The sequence below is a fragment of the Sminthopsis crassicaudata genome, chromosome 1 (assembly GCF_048593235.1).
Source record: "Sminthopsis crassicaudata isolate SCR6 chromosome 1, ASM4859323v1, whole genome shotgun sequence".
Taxonomy (NCBI): domain Eukaryota; kingdom Metazoa; phylum Chordata; class Mammalia; order Dasyuromorphia; family Dasyuridae; genus Sminthopsis; species Sminthopsis crassicaudata.
Genome location: NC_133617.1, coordinates 700875327 through 700897579, shown reverse-complemented (window position 1 = coordinate 700897579; position 22253 = coordinate 700875327). Strand labels below are relative to the sequence as shown.

Here is a 22253-nt window from a genome sequence, read left to right as displayed (position 1 = left end):
TATCACATCTTCATGTATATATATATATATATAGTTATAGATATAGATAGACATATCATATATATATATAGTTATAGATATAGATAGACATATCATATATATATATATATTTACATTTAGGTAGATAGGTATAGATACAGATATATATGTGTAGACATGTATGTGTTATGTATATATGCCCATATGCACATATGTATGTGTATATATATATATATATACATGTTTTCCCAAGCAATCAAAATATGTGTTTTATAGAGAGAGCTACAAATTTTTTTTTCAAACAGCAATATTTTCATAATAATGTGAAGCACTTCATGAATTTTTTATTATCCTTATTCAGAGATCTTGTCAATCTTCTCCATATTATTCCAATTTTAATAGATGTGTTGCTATAGTAAGCTCAACAATACAATTTCTGTTTCTACCTGCATGAGGGCAAATAGGTGGTGAAGTGGATAGAATTCTAGGAGTGGAGTCAAGAAGACTCATGTTCCTGAGTTCAAATCCAGTCTCAGCTACTTATTAGCTGTGTGACCCTGGCCAAGTCACTTAACCTTGCTTGTCTTAGTTTCCTCATCTGTAAACATGAACTGGAGAGGGAAATGGTAAACCAATCTAGTATCTTGGTTAAGAAAACCCCAGGGACAACTAGGTGGTTCAATGGATAGGGCACTGGCCCAGAAGTCAGGAGGACCTGAGTTCAAATCCAGACAAAGACATTTAACACTTCCTAGCTGTGTGACCCCAATTGCCTCAGCAAAAAACAAAAACAAAACAAAAAAAAAAAAAAACAACCCAGAAAACCCCAAATGGTATTAATTGAAGTCTTTCCTGGATTCTCTGGCCTTAATTTTTCCCCTTGAATTCCAATATTTCCTCACAAGCTTTTACATCTCTTTCAGATTCAATGCTGCTTCACTTCCTCCTTTATCTCTATTATTTTTACTGGGAAGTAGCAAAGAACAGGTGAAAGGGCATTGACTGGATTCAGAAAACCTGGGTTAAAATCCTAAGTAAATGCAAATCACTTTTCTTCTTTGTATCTTAATTTGCTCTTCTGTAAAATGAGAAAGTTGAACTAGATTGGTTCTGAGATCTCTTCCAATCCTACATTTTATTATATTTTTAAACTAGATAAAACAGTCCAAAGTCTTTTTTTCAGTCTTGAGTTTCATCCCACCAAATCTCAGGGATTCATATGAGAACAATGAGCACTGTTTGTAGATACCATCGGGGATATTGTCTCCCATGAATTTACTGATCTTCTTTTCCCCAATTTATCCCATGTTACACTTGCTGCTCACTGTTAGCACGCTTGCCAGTTTTATGTGGGCAGCTTTCTCTCCTCCCTCTTCAGTTTTGAAGCCCTCTTGATCAAATTCAGAAGAGCCCAAGCAAATAGTTTTCACTAAGCTTGTTAGAGGCATTGTATCCAAGTGGTCGAGAGCCTGTTGTTGTTCCAGTATTTTAATCAGCAGTTCAGAAAACCAAATTCTGCTTTCACATATCCCCTTAGCCAGAAGCTCTTTTCCTTGTATTTCTCAAGGCATCTTGCAAAAGCTGTACACACAGAAGGGTCTCGATAAATATTTGTTGGCTGAATGAATGATGGCAGGAAGACCAACATTTATTTATTTATTTATTTTTGGTGATGCTTTTGGCATGTCTATGGGAGACAAATTCTTTTTTTTTTAAATTTTTTATTAATTTTTATAATTATAACATTTTCTTTGGCAGTACATATTCATAGGTAATTTTTTTTTTACAACATTATCCGTTGTACTCCCTTCTGTTCCAAATTTTTCCCCTCCTTCCCTCCACCCCCTCCCCTAGATGGCAGGCATTCCCATACATATTAAATATTTTATAGTATATCCAAGACCAATATTTATTGAGCCAAAAGTAAATATAATAAATTATCCCTCTTTTCTATGACTTAACAATGTATGTATACATACACATATGTATACACACACATACATAGAATATATGAGGATATGTATATGTGTTTCAGTTGCATTGTGTATATGTATGTGTGTATATACACACATATAAGTAAATATATATATGGCATATATGCACCTGTAACCATGAATGGGACTGTTAAAAGGTAATTTTATGAAAAGCAAAGGATACAGTCAATAGCAAAAATTGGTCGATCTATAGAATGTATAGTCAGTAGATTCTCCACTCTTGTTTTAAATCTGAAAATGACAAATTTCTTCCTAGCCTTGCCTTATGAATGAGTAAAATTTAAAGAGAAATATATATTTAGATATATATATATTTTGATATATACTCTAGATACATATCTATATTCTAGACATCAATATTCATCTATATATAGACTTCTATAGATAGAAATGTGAATTTAGATCTATAATCTAGGTATTTATCTCGATTATATACCTAGATCTATCTGCATATCTATATTTAAGGTTTGCAGAGAATTTCACAAATATCTCATTTTATCCTTACAAAATGGGGTTGGGGAAGGGAGGCAAGTATTAATATTATCTCTATTTTACAGATGAGCAAAGTAAGATAATAAAAGACTGGGCCAGGGTCATACAGTTAGTAACTGAGTGAGGGGAGGGCACAAATATTTAATAGATTTAAACTTGGTTTTTCCTGACTCTAGCTCTGGTACTCTATCTACTATAGCACCTGGCTACCTCTGGAATCCTATAGCATGATTTATCTATAGATATCCAAGGTCTTGCAGGGAGAGAAGAAAACATAAGAAAAAAGACCCTCATAAAGGCTCATGGCCTTGTTTCAAGTCTTAATTAAACTCAGATTCCTTACATTTTCTTCTTTTGTGAAGCCATTTGTGTCATTTCTCCAATTAGAATGTGAATCCTTGATAGCTGGGACTTTGCACGTGTTATTATTGTTGTTTGGTTGTTTTCAGTCCTGCCGACTTTCCATGATCCTCTTTAGGGTTTTCTTGGCATAGATATTGCAGTGCTTTGGCATTTCCTTCTCCAGCTCATTTTATAGATGAGGAAACCGAGGCAAACATGAATGACTTACTCAGGGTCATACAGATAGTAAGTGTCTGAGGTTGCAGGAAGATGACCGTTCTTGACTTCAGGCTTGGCACTCTATCCACTGCATCACCTAGGTGCCCCACTTTGCAATACTAATTATTTAAGCAATGCTTTCTTCATTCATTCATAATGCAAAGATGGGAGGGAATTTGTCATTTTAGGACTTAAAACAAGAGTGGGGAATCTCTACTCTATCGGCTGCCTTCTTCCCTTTGTCAAATTTACCTGATGGTGCCATTCATAGCTCTGTTTGTGTTCATGGTTCATTCATACAACAGAATTTATGAGTCTTCAACGGAAATATCCTGTGAGCTCAAAGGCTGGAATGTTGTTCCAGGAGAGGAACTTCATTCTCGATGAGGACGTTTATGTGCCCACCGGGTTATGGCAAATGGGCTGAGGGGCGGAGACAGAGTGTGAGCTTTTGTTTTTTCTATAGTCCAGCCCTCCAACACTCTCAGACAGTGAACTGGCCCCCTATTTAAAAACTTTGAGGACCACTGGTCTGGAGTATCATTGTACTCCATGTACCAGGTGCCCATTTTCTCATTTCTGAATATGGGGATTTATTATAAAATATGAATTCATAATAATAAATTTATCTGTTTTGGTTTATTATCCATAAATGTTTGATTTGTATGTCTATTTTATATAACTGGATCATGTAAAAATGATGGAAACAGTTTAAGAAGCTCTGCTATTAGGGGCGGAATTCCAATCCTTACCCATTTATAACATGCATTGTCTTGGCTAACACACTTTCATATATTTCTGTTTCCTCTCTGTGAAACAAGATGTTGGGACTTAGAGGCTCCCTGGGGTCCCTTACAGGTCTGCAGCTAAGATCTTATAATCACTCAGTCTCCAAACCACCCCTGGGAGGTTGACAGGACAGGGCTGGTTCTCCTTATATTTATAGATGGGGAAACTGATACCCAGAGAAGTCACAGAGGTTCTAAGTGACAGAACTGAGATTAGGACTTCAGTCTACCGTCTCTGCATGTGGATTTTCCTTATGAGACCATGCTATGAGAGGAGGTCTCCACGGGCCAGGAGAAAATGATGAGGGAAGAGATATGAGTCTTGCTTAATGAAATTAGAAAGTGATGTTTCTGCAGCTTCCAAGGGTGGAAATTAATTATTGGATTTTGATGCAGAGCCAGGCTTGGCGGAGGTGACTGGATCTTCTTTTATTAGAAGAACCTGAGGAGAAAGGGAGGGGCTCCCATCTCAGAAGACCTTGGTTTGCCATTGAGATTGGAGATGCAGAAAATGTTTCCTTGGCGATGTTGAGGATGGTCAGGGAATGGCTCGCCTTGGATGATTCAATACTGGGAAATGGCACGTGATATCACCATATATACTGATATATGGAACCCTGCCCCCACTAGTTTTGGAGTCAAACTTGGGGTATTCAGAGGTTTTCCCCCAATATTTCTTTTTCTTTCCCTAACTTGTGATCAGGAGAGTGGAGAAGATAATAGTAGTCCTTGATGGAAACTCTGGAAGAGGGAGGATGATACAAGCAGCTGACAACTTTCTGGCTAACCAAGAATTTTATATCCATTATCTTATTTTGTTCTTACAGCAATCCTGGCAATATCCTGGTAATATAAGTATTAGTATTCCTGTTTTTTAGAAAAATAAATAGGAGTTTATAGAGGTTGTAGTACCAGCGAATAGCAGAACTTCCATTTCTTCTGACCCTGAATCCCAAGTTCTTTTCCCTATTTTGTGTTATATTTCTATGTTTGTGACCTCGGGAAGCAGTGCTCTGGTCAGTGCTTACCCTATTCAGCTGCCAGGATCTTGGGTGTGTGGCTGTCAGTCCCATATCTCAGCCATATGTCTGAAGTGTGTTACTTAATATGAAAGGATGCTCTGGGGCACTCTTGGGTACCTCCCTTTTGTGGTTGGTGATGAGTTCTCCTTCCCCCCCCAAAAGCTATAAATACATACATATAAAATTTATGTATATAAATAAAATATGGATGTATACATACAGTATATGTATGTGTATTTTATATACCTATTTGCTTATTTATTTATTTTTCAAGGCAATTGGGATTAAGTGACTTGCCCAGATCATACAGGTAGTATCAAGGGTCTGAGGTCATATGTGAGCTCAGTTCCTCCTGACTTCAGGGACTGTGCTTTAACCACTGTACCACTTAGCTACCTCCCTTCCTTCCCCCCATCCCAATTCTCTTATTAGTCTGGCCCAGAAAACTTCCTAGTTTCAGCACCATTTTATACTATTAAAAATTATAGAGGATCCCTTGAGTTTTAAAAATCACCAAGAACCCCAAGAACCTTTGTTGTGTGCATCATATCTATTGATATTTACTACATTAAAAGTTAAACTGAATCACTGCAAATCATTTTTATCAATTTATTTAAAACTAACAATGGTTAGCCCATTATATACATAACATATTGTTCTAGAGAAAATTAGCTAATATCTTCAAAAATAATTGTGAGAAAAGTTTTATACATTTTACAAATCTCTTTCATGTCTGACTTAATAGAAAACGGCTGATTCTCTTGTCTACTTCTGCATTCAATCTGTTGTGATAATGCTGTTTTTGTTAAAGTATATGAAAAAAAAATCCAGCTTCTAGTATAGCAGGATATGTAGTTGGAAAAGGGAAGAGTACTTTAAAAGGCAAATCATGTCTTAATATTATTATGAAAGTAATTTTGCTCTTATGGTCTTCCTGCAGGGTCTCAGGGACTTTCAAGGGTTTCTGGACCATATCTGGCATCTTCTGGACTAGAGGCTGATTTTTGTCCTTGAATTAGATTGATGGGTTGGCCCCCATTCTAAAGATTCTTTCTTCCTTTCTACTTTTGCTCTAATTGAGTTTCCTTTGAAGGACTTCCAATGAAATACTTGTTTAATCAGAATTAGATGGCTTGGGGATCTGGAGGAGGGAGCAGGAGGAACTTATGATTTGTGATTTCATTGATTTGCCCAAGGAAGTCCCTTATCTTGGTGGATGTTACAAAGCAGATTCTAGCACAGAGCTGGATGGAAGTAGGCTAGAGTTATCTGAAATCCCTTCCATTTCTAGGATTTTCTGATGTAAAAACCACTCCAGGGTACTACCACCATATTTGAATTCCTCTATAATTCTTCTATCCTTTTGAGCTTCCTTCATACTAGAGAAGGAGGGAATAATGAAGTCCAGGTATTTGTTACTCTAAGGAACTTTGAGAGGCAGAGAGCTATAGTGGACTTGCTCATCAAAAAATAAAATAAAATAAAAAAAATCTGGGTTTGAATCCTCCTTCAGCTATTTATTAGCTGTGTGACTTGGGGCAAGTCGCTTAATTCCTCATTTATTTGGTCTCATCAACATGAAAGGCCCCTGTCCAACTCTATAAACCATACCAGAGGGTCCCAAGGCCCAGGACTTGTAATGACCCTCTGGTTTCCTCCTTCCTGTCCTGGTTACTCAGAGACAGAGGTCACAAGAAGAGAAGGCAATTACATTAGAGTTTCTATTTAATTAAAAAAGGGAAGCCATCCATTGGAAGAGGGATGAAAGGTATCCTGAAGGCTGTGGGTAAAGTAATGATATGTCATAAAAGATCAACTCTGTGTGTCTGTCCTGCAGGTCTGCCCATTGAATTAATCAAGACTATTTGGAAGTCAAGACTTAGGGCAGATCTATCTATTTTTAAGGTCAATATTCCTATCTTTCTACCTAAGTATGAGAGTGGGGATTTGGACCAGGACTTCTGACTTAAAATCCACTTCTCTAGGATTTTAAATGAGTCTTTTCTGATCATCCCTGTCCTTCTTCACTGTCATGTACCTCTTTATTATCTTTCTCTTTCTCTCCCAAGTTGGTCCACCCAGGGCCTCTTGGATGGAGCAAACTGTTCTGCCCGTTCTGTTTCTATCCTGCCTTGGAACCCCGTTTGAAAGTAGGAGTCGAGGTGTCTGACATTCGCCGGTGATGGCAGATGGTGGCTAATTTGTTTACCACCTCCCCTAATAAATATGCACGTCATATAAATAAAACATGGTTGCATAGCACACTGCATGAATAAATGATGACAACAGCCACCTCGCAGACAGCTTTGTGATTGTCTTTGGAGGCTGGCAAGGGGGTTAATGAGCTGATTATTCAGGCTTTAACCTAATTTCTTCACAAACATTTTGCTCTACAATGCTAGGAGCTCACACTTCACAGGAGCTCACCTGGCTGGACGTCAGCCAGAGGGGAGAGACTGTGGACTTGCTCCCCCAACAGAGAGCAAGAGTGCTACTAGACAACAGTCGCCAGTTTAAGCAAGGGCCACATCTCTCCCCATATCTTTGAAACTCTAAAGGCTTTCCAATGGAACAGCATGGACATGGCCATTTTCTCCTCCCTGATCCACCTGGTACCTGCTGCCCAAGAAATCTTCCCAAATGGCAGCAGCCTCCATGAGCTTCTCATTGTTTATGTAATAGATTTTGAACTTCTTAATCGAGCATTCAAGGCTCTCTGCACACTATTTCTTTTCTCCTGTTCCTCCCTCATGGGAAACCTGGATTATAACTAGTGGAATTATTCCTTGAACCCAGAACTTTGTGCTTTCCAGATTCTGTATTTGCTAATAGTTTTCCTATTTCCTGAAATGCCTTTACTGTACTTTTTCTATTCTTCCATCCAAATCTTACCCATCCTTTCAAGCCTGCTGCAAACCCCAGCTCCTGCAGGAAACCTTCCCTGACTATTCTTACCCACAATGATCTTTCCTTCTGTTTACCCTAGCTTCTTAAACTGTGGTTCACAACCCAAGGGGATCTTGTAACTGAACATGGGAGATATGAAATTATGATTCATCACCAGTAAATGTTTGATTTTTATACTTATATATCTTGTGTTGAGTAAAAATTTCTTGGGTGAAAAGAGATTGTGAATGGAAAAAGTTTAAGAAACCTTGATCTCACTGATGGGATATTTTAAAAAGTTTGAGAGACATAGTTTTGGGAGTGATTAGATCATTTTATTAATAAAAGGACAGTCACTTAGCTATCTCTCTTAGACCAAAGACAATCATGACATCAGACTCACGATTTATATATGCTCCATCAAACAGCAATCAAATCTAATTGGAGGTAGACTATGTTAAAATGAAGGCTTGACTATCTCTTGCATGGGGAAAGTTAACTCTAAATCAACCACCCATAGTTAGGCTAACAATTCAAAGAATGTATACCCCATCCAAACATGAGCAGAAAAGACTTTTCCACCCTAGTTTAAATTCCTTGCAAGATTGGTTGGGGTCTGACAAAGATCAGGACAATCTATTCAATCACATTATCAGTTATATTATTCAAAAGAAGGGACATTTTTAAAATGAGGAATTTAGAAAAAAGAGAGAATCTTTGAATTTCCCCAAGATATTGATTATTAATAATCATTTCTTACCCTGGGCACTTATTATACTCTGGGCCTGATATTACAAGTTAATGTTTTCTTGTCTCCTCACTTGATCTATAAGCCTCCTGAGAGTAGAAACATGTCTTGGGTTTCCCTGAATTCCCTTACAGTACTTAGCACAATCCTGGGCACAGACTAGGGCACAGACTAGGCCACAGTAAATACTAATTAGTGGATTTATCATATTCTGCCATATGGAAAATCACAAGGTTTGAGTTCTCCCCTATTCTGACTCCCCTATTCTATCACTTCCTTTCACTAGGCCTCAGTTTCCCCATATAGTAAATGAGAATTGACTTGACCAGCACAAGATCTTGAATCTGAGTTTTAACTCTGCTGCTTCTTTATTATATGACTTTGGGAAAATCCTTGTACTTCTATGGATTTCTGTTTCCTTCTCTATAAAAAGAAGGGAATTGACTGGAGGTTCCCTACGATCCCTTCCAGATTTAATGAGCTACATTTTAAAAAAAAATTATATAATCCTTTAATCATACCCATAGTAGCAAAAGGAATAAAATCAAATAAAATCAAAGCTCTCAAACTTCTTCCAGATCTTAACTAGTCTATTCTATATGCACAGTTTCTGTGTGATTATCTAGACTTGATGATGAGATATTAGCCCCAGGCAAAATGATATCTATCCCTATTCATGCAGTAATGAACCTGATATGTTGAGGAGACCATAAGAAGCCCCCAGCCAAATTGCAGCATAGGATACATGTAGGTGATCACAGGAAATAAGATTGGGATCCTGAATACATTGGAGAGCTTGAAGTGTCAGACTAAAGGTTTGGGCATCCTGGTGGGACAGTGGATAGAGTGCTGAGCCTACAGTCAGGAGGATTTACCTTCAATTCAAATATGGCCTCAGATACTTACTAGCTGTGTGTCCCTGGGCAATTCACTTAACCCTATGTGCCTCAGTTTCCTCATTTGTAAAATGAGCTGGAGAAGGAAATGGCTAAAACACACCAATATCTCTGCCAAGAAAACTCCAAATAGGGTCATGAAGAGTTAGAAAAACAAAAACAACAGCAAATGGGGTGGGATTTTATTTGAACAATAGGGACAATAGGGAGCACATTTTGATCTGGGAGTTGTTGGTGATATTACAAACTCAGCTCTGAGCTTAAAAGAAGGTGGTGATCTACTCTCTGGATTAGTACAAGACTCAATATGAGAGAAGAGGAGAGAGGGATGGTTCCATTAAGAGGCTAAGAAGACTAAAGCAAAACTCTTCACCTTAAGTTGAATTAACAGTGTCTCCATTGCCTGTTCCTACAGCTGGTTTCTACCTGTGAGTTTTAGTGATCTGTCTCTACTGGTAGTCTCACCCACACCATGTTCAGTAACGTTTGAAAGCTGTCCATTTTTTTCATCTTAAACACCCCTGGGCTATCAATCTGCAGTGGAAAATGGCCGTTAAGCAGGAATTCATAGTTGGGAAATCCCTACCTAGAAAGGATTTTGAATTACATAAGAGGAAACCGAACCTCAGAGAGGCAATGATTTTCTCAGTGTCCCCCTTTTTCTTTCTGAAAGAATTTGAATCTAGTTTATCTGATTCCAGATCAATATTTTTCTCTAGGTCCTCTGATGAGATTATAGATTAAACTTGGGAGGGACATCAGAGACCTTCCAGGCTTACTGCCTCAGTTTACAGATGAAGTAACTATACAACCCAGAGATTGTATAACTTGTTGTTTAAAGTCACACAATTAGACAGTTTGATTGAAACTCAGTTCTCCAAAACTATTCTTTGTTCTACTAGAGCACCATTCTCCAAATGTTAATCCTTTATCGGGTATTTTTTTGGAGAAATAGCTCTGTTAGAAAGGAACAATTGTTAGACTTAAATCAACTAAATATTGAGCATGTATTAAGCACCAACTATATGGCATATTCTGATAGATTTTAGGGAGATAGAAATAAGATCATAGCATTTCTCTGACTTCAAGAAAGGCAAAGTCTTACATTTTAGCTTAAAGTCAGGAGGTCTGGGATTATATTCTTCTCTTAATACTTAGTGTGACTTCAAGCAAGTCATTTAATCTTAATGATTCTTATCTGAAAGATGGAAAATTAATCTTATTTATATTAATTGATATATGCAATATATAACATTGTATATAATAGGATATGACATTGTATAATGCTAATGTTATGACTTTGTATATTAATGCAATATGATACAATAATGATAATGTAAAAATAATATATTAACCACTTTACAATGTTGCTATGGCGAAACTGCTTTGTGTTACAGGTTGTGGGCTGTTACCATTTATCCTTTTCTATGAGCAGGTTTTTTAAATGGGAAGGAAAGGTGGGAGAAAAAGGAGACTGAGTGCTTGGGTCTTGGCAATCTTGGGAGAGAATGACTCCTTGATAGGAGGAAACGGTTCATGGAAAGGGTCAGAGGAAACCTGGAACTATCAAGTCTTCTTCAGCTCTTCTCTTATGAGTTTTTTCTGGGCCTGGGAGGTGAGTACTGGGTATCATGAGCCTCCAGGAAGTGGAAGATGACAGCACACTCCTCCCAGTCCTTGGCAGACATGGTCCAGAACACTAATCAGTGGCTGGCAGTTTCATGGGGAGATGGTGGCTCCTTTGGAAAAAGAGAAGGTTTCAAATATAGCGAGTAATTACCACTTCAGCATCTCACCCTCTGCAAGTGAAGGGAAAAATGTTACTTACGTCTGGATTTTCTGCTAAAAAAACCACAAAGAGGACAAAATTGGGTAAATTGTCTGAGAGTTGGGATTAAACAACTGATAAATACTTCTGCAGGTTTTCCAGTCTGCTCTGGGCAGCTCTAATCTCTAGATCTCTGGCCTTTTGGCCAGATGGCTGCTCTCACAAGGCTTGGTGATCAGGGACAAAATGAAGCTTGATCCCAAATAGAGAGTTCAGTGAGATTTGATTATGAGGGGCTCTCATGTCCTCCACTGGCATCCCTTCTTCTTCTTAAAGAATCACAGAATTTCAGAGTTGAAAGAGACCTCAATGACTCTTGGGACCTACAAGAGAATGTCCTCTATAGCAAAGCTATAGAGTTGTGATCCCATAGTAGAATGTCTGGGTTGTGAAAAATTTGGCAACATTAAAAGGTATCAAATATTTTACCAAAATTTAATTTGTTGTGTAAAAATTAACAAGTATGTCTGTCTCATTAGCATGAAAATTGTTTTCATATTTAATAAATAGTAAGATTATATATATATATACATATATATATACACACACACATCAAAGGATTGTTTTAAAAGTAAATTTCTTTTATGATTTACTATGAGAAAATGTTTGATTATGTACTTATTCTATATACCTTGTATAAAAATTTCTTGGGTGAAAAGGGATCATGAGTGGAAAAAGTTTAAGCAGACCTCTTTATAGAATCCTACAAAATTAGTTATCCAGCTGCTCCTTTCAGACCTCTGTTTAGGTCCTCAGGAGATCATTCCATTTTGTTAGAAAGTATTTCTTGACATGTAGATTGAATTTTCCTCATTGTAGTTTTGTTCATACTTCTGTTCAAGCAGAACTATGTCTGATCCCTTTTCCACATGGCACTCTTTAAATAAATGAAGACAGCTATTATACTACTTCCTTTTTTCCCCATTCTTCTCTTCTCTATGAAAAAATCCCAAGTTCTTTTGACCAGTTCTCATATGGTATGGTTTCACTATCCTGATTGTGGACACAATAGCTTGTCCATTTTCTTCCTATAATGTGGTGTCTAGAACTGAATATCACCTTAATTCTGGAAGGAATTCTTCTTTTGATAGAGGACGATGTTTCATTAGCTTTTTAGCTTCCATATCATAGCCAAGCCAGATGGAGATTGCAATTCATTTAAAAAGTCCCAGATCTCTTTCTAATGAAATACTTTCTAACCATGCTTCCTCAATCTCATACCTGAGAAGTTGATTTTTTGACTCCAAAAATGTCAAACTTTATATTTGTCCTTATTAAATTTTATTTTAATTTCAGTCAAATCTTTTTGGATTCTGATTCTATCAGCTGGTGACTTCTTTCAGCAGCAAATTTGATAAGCATGTCATTTATGCAAGTTATTGATAATAAGACTTTTAAATAGCATATGGACAAGCTCAGACTCCTATGGCACTTCATTGCAGACTTTTTTTCCCAAAATGACTACCCGTAATTACTCCATGACTACTCTTTCTGTCTGGTCATTTGATCAGTTCTCTCTATAATTTTGCTTTTATATAACTCATATTTCTTTTCTATTGAAGTAGCATTTGGTGAAAACACTCCACTAAAATCTAATTAAGATCTATCAAGCATATTTCCCTAATCTACAAGTTTAGTAACTAATTTATTTTATTTTTTATAGTTTTTATTTACCAGATATATGCATGGATAATTTTACAGCATTGACAATTGCCAAACCTTTTGTTCTAATTTTTCCCCTCCTTCCCCCCTGCCAGATGGCAGGTTGACCAATACATGTTAAATATGTTAAAGTATAAATTAAATACAATATACATATACATGTCCAAACAGTTGTTTTGCTGTACAAAAAGAATTGGACTTTGAAATAGTGTACAATTAGCCTGTGAAGGAAATCCAAAATGCAGGCAGACAAAAATAGAGAGATTGGGAATTCTATGTAGTGGAGTAACTAATTTCTTTAAGGAAATAAAATTAATTTGAAATGTCCTATTCTTGCTTAAGGTTGATCACTTCTACTCCTGATAGTGCTATACCTTGGGATCTATTCTAGAATTGCTTCAGCAGGGCTTTCCTCAGTTGTCTGCCTCCTCATCACTGCTAAGGTCTTAGTTGATCATGAATTAAATTGCTTTCTTCCAAGGGTGAAAGGAAACTCTGGATCTGGTGATCTTTTCCCTTTTAATAATACAAAATAACAAAATTAATTTCCATTGTACATCATAAACTACAAGGTGCTTTTCTCAAAGCAGCTCTTTAGTTGGCTAATACAAATATAGTTACTCGCAGTTTGCAGATGAGAAAACTGAGGTACAGAGAGGTTAAAGCAATTTGAAAGAAGATCACATAGCTAGCAAGTAATGTAATCAGAATGAAAACCTAGAACTTTGGACTCCAGATCCAGAATGAATCTTTAATTGTAACATTTTAGGTACTGTGACAAATGATGAGAAATAGGTTTGGGCCATTGGGGACATCAGCACTGTTCCTTGACTAGGTTGCAAAGGTGGCTACCTAGTTTGCTAACTATAAGGCCTCTCACATGAAAGTTAGACTAGATTTTTGATTGGGAGAACTTACAACTTGGCTCTCCCAGGAGATTGGTTGAATAGCTGATTTCCATGAATGCTAATGAAGGAAATTCAGTCTACAAAGAATTGGGGTTTGGGGCCTCTTAGCTGATCCTGTTGTGGAGTTGGAGATGCCAGATGGCATTTTGTCATAGTTCCCAAAATACTTAATTTGTGAACCTAGAAATCTGTCCATTTGTAGCAGCCTTATCTCAAAAGTGAATTGAGGTCCTTCTGGACTTGTGGCTTGCCTGTTTTTGCCCCACAGTCCTGGGACTGAAGCTAAGGGATCTTTGCTTAAGTTACTAAATCTAAAAATCAGAGAAAAATGAAAAAAACACAATGCCCTAGACTCTTTGCCTAGAGAAATTTCTAGAGAAATGCCATCTGACTCACTAGCAGGTGCACGGGGATGGACCCAATGAGCCATCCTCGTTCTTACTCAGTTCTCCTTGTGACCAAGGACACAGTAATGAGTTGGCTGGCCAGGCTTTGGGTGATAGTTCATGTTAGATTGTCTATGAAGTTGGGGTTAGGATATATCCATGTTAAGGAGCCAGACAGTGATCATCATCAGTAGTTACTCTGTGTCTAGAATGGGGGCTTATTCTGTGTTTCACATTGGGGGTCAATCTGTGGCCAGTGTTGGGGATAAAACTCTGAATGAGATCAGTCTGTGGCCAGAGCTAGGGATCAATATAGAGTATATGTGGGTTTGGGGGGAGGTCAGGAAGAAGGGATGTGCGAGTTCTTGTGTGTTTGCTCAAAGGCTAGTCATATAATATATAAAGTACCGCATAAATGCTAGCTATTATTATTTTACTACTATGCAGTCATGTGCTGTATATTTCTCTCTTAGTATTTCATGATTTCTTTACAAATTCCTTCTTTTCTTGTGGTAATCCCAGATGGCTTCACATACAGGGTTCCCCTGCTCTCTTGTAATATTCAGATATTTTGTCTCTCCTTCCTGTAGTCTTGTCCTCTGGGGTCGTGTTGAAGACTTATGGTTCCTCACTCCAATTCAGCCTTGAAGATGGCTTCTTACTTTTCTGGGTCCCTTCTGCTCCCTTTTACTCCTCCCCCATTCCCTTTCTTCCTCTTTCTCCCCTGTATTTTTTTCCTTCTCTCTGGACCTTTCCTATCTGTGTAAAAGAGAGAATCCATGTAGCTTGACATCCCACAAAAAGCTTTGGGAAGTTGTTTACAAGGATGAAACACTAATGATGGCCTTCCTCCCCACTGCTTCTTTACCTAGACAGGCTCCCGCCTCTGCCTCCACTGTCAGTGGGATAGCTCGCCCACCTGTATGGCTCTTTGGGAATCGAGCCTGTTCACAAAATCTCTGACTGCAGTCTGGATGCGTGCCTCTTTTGCTAGGGAGAGGGGGAAGTGAGTGAGGAGGACTGGCATCCTTTCATTATCCAGAATGCAGCCCCACATGTTAAAGAGAGAGCAGAAGGCCTCGGAGTTTTATTATTGTTGACCCCTTGGAAATCAGCAGGGATAGATGTGGAGGGAAGATGACTGGGCCATGTGTTATCATGGCCACAGGGCAGTTGTTCGTGGTGGGTAGAAGCTGCCAGCAGCCCTATTCTCGATATTCAACCCTGAGCACGTCTGTGAGAATCAGCCTGTTGGTCGGTACTTAGGCTCATGCTACTGCAGTGGCAAGCTCTTATGCAGAAGGAGAGAGAAGGGTAGAACACTGTGGCTATGGGGCTGGGATAGAGAGTGTGTGTTTTCCTGGATATTTTTCTCTCTGTGTCTGTTTTCTTCTGTATCACATCTCTGAGAAAGGCGTGTGTTAGACTGGGCTGGAAAGCTACCTGAAGTCTGTCTGATTTGAGTTGATAACAAGGTCACAGCATCCTTAGGACTTTCTGAGTTCTTTCTGCTCCGCTATTTCAGATGGTCAGTGTCAGAGGTCAAAGGAATCCAACACTGCGGACTCTAGGATGTAGCAAAAACATCAGGAACATGCTGAACCACCTTCTGCTGCCCTCATCAGTTAATAAGCACTTATTCAGCACCTATTATGTGTCAGGCACTAGGCTAAGCATTTGGGGATAAAAGTCCAATGAAATTAAGTCTTTTTTTTTTTGCTGAGGCAGTTGGGGTTAAGTGACTTGCCCAGGACCACACAGCTAGGAAGTGTTAAATGTCTGAGATCAAATTTGAACTCAGATCTTCCTGACTTCAGGGCTGGTGCTCTATCCAATGCACCAATTAGCTGCCCTAACTCAACATTAAAGACTTACTATGTCCTTAGGCCTTGTTTTATGCATTGGGTTTACAAAGAACGGAAAAAAACTTCCTGCCCTCAAGAAGCTTACTATCTAATGAAGAAGACCAAGAGCAAACAATGTATAAACTAGCTGCATACAGGATAAATAGGAAATAATTAATAGAGGGAAGGCATTAACATTAAGGGGGATTGGGAAAGGCTTCCCACTCAAGGGAGATTGTTCTCTATACACCTTGAGAACACATTGCAGCTTTTTTATTGTCTCCCATAATAGTCATACTATCTTACATTTATATAGCACTTAAAGTTTTATGGAGCTGTTATTTATTCCTCACAACAGCCCCGTGATATAGGTAATAATTGTAATTCATATTTATGTGGTGCTATAAGGTTTATGAAAAACTTAACTTATATCAGCCTGGTGATGTCAATAGCACATGTATTGTTAACCTCCTTTTTTTTTCCCCCAAAGAGGAAGTTAAGGTAAGAGGGTTAAGTGGCTGGTTCAAGATCCCACAGAAATAAAATGACCAGAGCTGGGACTCAAAACCAAGCTCAGCCTTAGGGACACAAAGAAAGATATCCTTAGCTCTGGATTTTGTCTGTCCAATCTCACCACCACCTTACTCCCCAGGCTTGCCAGAGCTTTATCTGGTACATAGAGAAAAGTCATAATTTGGAAGCTTTTCCAGATAAAGTCTTCCCTCTTCACCCCAAGTTCCAGTCTGAATTCTGTGACTGAAGTCATAGTTCTTTTTTTTTTTTTTATTCATTTTTCCAAATTATCCCCTCCCTCCCTCCACTCCCTCCCCCCGATGGCAGGTAATCCCATACATTTTACATGTGTTACAATATAACCTAGATACAATATATGTGTGTAAATACCATTTTCTTGTTGCACATTAATTGTTAGCTTCCGAAGGTATAAGTAACCTGGGTAAATAGACAGTAGTGCTAACAATTTACATTCGCTTCCCAGTGTTCCTTCTCTGGGTATAGTTATTTCTGTCCATCATTGATCAACTGGAAGTGAGTTGGATCTTCTTTATGTTGAAGATTTCCACTTCCATCAGAATACATCCTCATACAACATTGAAGTGTACAGCGATCTTCTAGTTCTGTTCATTTCACTCAGCATCAGTTGATGTAAGTCTCTCCAAGCCTCTCTGTATTCCTCCTGCTGGTCATTTCTTACAGAGCAATAATATTCCATAACCTTCATATACCATAATTTACCCAACCATTCTCCAATTGATGGACATCCGTTCAACTTCCAGTTTCTAGCTACAACAAAAAGAGCTGCCACAAACATTTTGGCACATACAAATCCCTTTCCACTCTTTAGTATTTCTTTGGGATATAATCCCAATAACAGCAATGCTGGGTCAAAGGGTATGCACAGTTTGACAACTTTTGGGGCATAGTTCCAGATTGCTCTCCAGAATGGCTGGATTCTTTCACAACTCCACCAACAATGCATCAGTGTCCCAGTTTTCCCATATCCCCTCCAACATTCATCATTATTTGTTCCTGTCATCTTAGCCAATCTGACAGGTGTGTAGTGGTATCTCAGAGTTGTCTTAATTTGCATTTCTCTGATCAGTAGTGATTTGGAACACTCTTTCATAGGAGTGGAAATAGTTTCAATTTCATCATCTGAGAATTGTCTGTTCATATCCTTTGACCATTTATCAATTGGAGAATGGTTTGGTTTCCTATAAATCAGGGTCAGTTCTCTATATATTTTGGAAATGAGACCTTTGTCAGAACCTTTACTTTTAAAAATATTTTCCCAATTTGTTACTTCCCTTCTAATCTTGTTTGCTTTAGTATTGTTTGTACAGAAACTTTTTAGTTTGATGTAATCAAAATTGAAGTCATAGTTCTTAAGCTAGAAAAGACCTAGAAGCTATCTAGTCCAACCTGTCCTTTAACAGATGAGGAAACTGATGTCCTTTGAGATTTTCATTTTATAAAGTTACACAGGTAATTAGGTATCACTCTGGATTTGAACCCAGGATATCTTATGTCATTTCTCTTTTCTACTGTACCATGTTGCTTCTATTGTGGCTTGTCTTCCCTAATTCAATCCAAACTGCTATATATTAAGTATCTGCTACATGCAGGATGGGTTAATGGTCTCTCTTCTCTCATGATATCTTCAAATTTCTGGTGTTTTGTTCATGGTCTTAATTCATTTCATCTTCAGTTCCTTCTCCTCCCCTCCCCTTCCAGTTTAGGCTTTCTTCTCAACTATTTCTTCTTTCTTTTCTCTCTCCCTTGTAATCCTTTTTTACTTCCTTCTTCCCTTCCTTCCTTTTTTCTGCTTTTTCATTTACCCTCCCTTCTTTTTTCTGTCCCTCTATTACTTCCTTCTTCTATCCCTCCTTTGCTTCCTTCCTCCCTTCCTTTCTTCTGCCCTTCCATTCCTCCCTTCCTCCTTCCTTTCTTTCTTCTCTCTCCATTTCTCCCTCTCCCTCCTTTCTTTCTTCTGTCCCTCCATCCCTTCCTCCCTTTGTAACTAAGCTGTGTGACTGCTGTGACTGCTAACTTGCTAATTCTTTGTTCATTTTTCATGTCTGTGATCAGTTTTGCTGCATTCAGAACTGATGCTGATTTTCTGGCTGCTGAGGAAAGGCTAGAAGGGGACATAGGGGGAGAAGGAATATGTTCTTACCCGCCCACCCAGTTTTGTGGGTGATAGTAAAAGTGTCCATGAAAGCAGGCAGCAGGAGCCCAGTATTTCTATTGACCATGACTCCCCTCCCCTCACTCTCCCCATCCCCCAGCTATCCCTCCTAGTGATGTTTGAGTGATGGCCTGAACGTCTGCCTCTGAGTAAACAGTCATGTCTAATGTTCTGAATGTGTCGGGAATTAAACGCCAACGTCCAAACCAGCACAGATGTCCATTTGTTTCACAAACTAATGGCTTCGGAGATCTTCTCACATTTGTAAGAAGAGCAATATTTTCCTGTGTCCCCTGGGATATGAGATCATGCTGGCTATAATTACAATGAGGCCCTTTCTAGTTCCCACTGATGGCATGAATGCAAAGGAGTGATGAAGGTAAGGGGTACTTGCAAGTAGTAATGGCCGCAAATGATGGGCTGCACATTAGACCACTTCCATGATAAATACCCTAGTCCTGAATGTCATTGTGACTCTTGTGTACATCAATGGGGGGGTGCCTCCAGAACCCCTTAATGACACTCTGACTCTGACTCCCTATTTCTGTTGTGAATTCCTCCATGTCTGGATTCTCTGCTTCTTGTTTTTGTTTTTAGCCCCAGTCTGGACATCAGGGAAATTAACCTGTAGAAAAGGAAACCAGAAGATGTGGTCACTAACCCTAAAGAAAGCAGAAAATCCTATTGCTCTATGAAGTTTCTTTATGCAATCAGTCTATAAAATTGGGTTAGTTCAGGTGTCTGGGCTGCTGTTTCTAAACTGGAACTCACACAGCAGGATCAACTGTGTTTTTAGGCTGAGACCTCCGGGGAGTCTGCTTCAGTAAATGGCATTCCCTAGATTTGGATTCTTCTGTGGTGTATGGTTTCGTGAGGATAGACTGGTATAGTGGGCTGCATTTTTAGTGTGAAAAAGTTTAAAGGTCTGGGCTTTATGTCATAAGGTCAGTGATGGCTCTACCCTTGACAATACCTTCTAAGTCTCTTCATAGTTTCTTGAGTGTACTTATGTCAGAGGTCACAGTACAGGGGACTCTTTTCACTGCTTATATATTCTAGGCTTCCCATATCAAACTTGCTGATTTATCATCCCCTATATCCCAAACTTGTTTTCCAGGCATAATGAAGTCCTGAAGAAAATTCTTTATACCCATGATTGGTCAGTGTTCTAAATATCGTTCCTTAGTTATGGCTCTCACACTATTTCCATTCATGGATCACTGGTGAAGTTAATGCTGGAGTTGGAATAGATGATCTATAAAGTTGCTTTCTACTCTGAATCTTATGATCCTATGACCTTTAAAACTCTGGGGCTAGACCCAAGCAATATGGAAACAATAAAATTTATCATCTTCCCCTACAATCTGACTCTCCTTCCTGATTGTTATTTCTGTAATGTTCTTCTCTAAATTATAATGTTCTCTGGCAGCAGGTTTCTTGGGGGGCTTCTGGAGGCAGCCTTCCTTTCAATTCAGTGTAATAATCACCTCAAATGCAGGCAGGAATTAAAGTCCAGATCCTTTATTGTCTCCTTCAAAATAGCCTAGTTAGCTTTCTTAGAGTCCCATCTGTCTCCTTGGTTCAGAGAGCTCTTGCCACTAGTCCTTTGCTTCTGCCAGCTTCAATGAGGGTGAAATTCTTCCCAGGTATCGCACCTTTCCTAGAGAGAAGGATCCATTTTGAGAGTATTTATTGTGGCTGCTCATGCAGTTGCTTCCCTTTGATCCAAGTTGCTCCATTGAAATAAGCAAGTTATTTCTGTGAGACTTGGCTGTTTGCAATCCACTTGGCTCAGTTGCACCCTTCGCGTGGGAGGCAGGTTTCCCATTTTCTACATAGGAAAAGAGCAACCCAGTGTGATGGCTTGGATGCAAGATGGCAGATTTTTTCCCCCTCCACTCCACTCTGTATTCCCATCCCTCGTACGTATTTGTGAAGAATAAAGGGAGAGAGAGTGTCCTAAATCTCCTTGGATCCCATCCCCTAATAGTGTTCTTAGAATGTCAGCATTAGAAAGGACCCCACAGTCAGTCCATCTTGTTCTTGCGGAAGAATGCCCAACAATCCCAGGCTCCAATATCTTCTCCCAGACTATACAATTTGGGTGAATCTTCTTTCAACTCATTATTGTCCAGAATAGAAGCCGTGGGGTCATCCGGCCTCTAACGTTTCCTCCTGTGAGCCTCCATTCCCTCTTCGGTAGGCTCTTGGGTCTCATGCTATTGTAGGGCCTCTTCCTCTCATCTACCTGCATGATCTCCTTGACGTGGAGAAGGCGGGCCTCCTCAGCATTTAATGCCTTTTTCACTTATTTGTGTTTCTTCTTTTCTTCACCCTCACTGTCAGAACTACTGTTCCTATGCTTCTTTTTCTTCTCTTTCTGCTTCTTTTGGTGAAGCTCCATTATAGTTTTTGCTCTGCTTGTTTGATCTTCTCCTACAGTATCATCAGGAATATATTCATCTGCATTAGCAATTTCCTTCCCAGCTTCTCCAGTACAGTAGGAAAACTTAACAAAGGAATGACAGCACTTATATCCCCATCTACCTTCTTTCCAATAGGAACCCCAGATATGTGTGTGATTGTTGATCCTGACATCTTCCCCATAATTAGAGCCGGCAATAGCTCTCTCTTGTCCTTTGATGATTGTTCTATGTCTTGAATATTCCACATAGTCTTCTGTTTGAGCTAAGAGTAACTTAGAGGGGGGGCATCCAGGTGTTCTTAGCACCTTACATTTAGCAAGGTCAACTTTGGCATATTCTTCCACAATCTTCATGTGTTCCTCTGAGCTGTAACCATTCCAGCGATCCCTTTCACCGTCATAATCAAACATAAGTTGAGGTTGTATATGTTCATCTGGTGCTATGTTAGTTCCTGTGAATTTGGCACCAACACACCGAGGTCTCTCAAAGCAATCTTTTTCTTTGTGTGTGTGTGTGGGGGGGTCATAGCTCCACAATTTTCACATGCTCCTTTGCGATATTTTATAGTCACAACATTCTCCTTTACACCTCTCTTATACTGTACTCTTTTTGTTTCTCAGGTTGGGGTCTCTGATGCTTTAGTGTGGGTCTTTTTGATGGATCTATATACCATGGCACAGAGGAGATGTACTGAGGAATATGAGGATTGATATATTTTCCTTCCTCATCCACTTCAGCTGGCATTCCCCAGATTTCTCTGTTCTTTTAGTTCCTTCTTCTTTCTCCAGTCTTCCCTTGTCATTTTCTTTGGCTCTTCCAAACCCATGTCGCTTGATCCTCCTGGGGGGTCCAGAATTTATTGCTTTTGAAACAGCAGCTAACATGGTCCTGGTTATATGGTTGATGTGTCAAGTTTTCTTCCAGTTCTGAGTAATAATCACCTCAAATGCAGCCAGGAGTTAAAGTCCAAATCCTTTATGTTCTCCTTTAAAGTCTTGAATCTTTTCCTGGGCCCGGTTAGCTTTAATAGAGGCCTATCTCTCTCCTTGGTTCTGAGAGCTCCCTCTGAATGTCTCCGAATCCAAAGGTTTGTGCTTCAGCCTCCAGCTGGCACAGAGGTGGAAAA

General features: G+C 39.0%; 1 non-coding gene and 1 pseudogene across 1 annotated transcript; both read right to left on the bottom strand.

The window, feature by feature from the left end:
- Window positions 1-296: 296 nt before the first annotated feature.
- Window positions 297-402, bottom strand: LOC141552337 (U6 spliceosomal RNA). Its single transcript, XR_012485137.1, has one exon. It is a non-coding gene; the product is annotated as a U6 spliceosomal RNA (small nuclear RNA).
- Window positions 403-20728: 20326 nt separating this feature from the next.
- On the bottom strand, window positions 20729-22011 carry LOC141551350 (pre-mRNA-splicing factor SLU7 pseudogene; annotated as a pseudogene).
- Window positions 22012-22253: the final 242 nt, after the last annotated feature.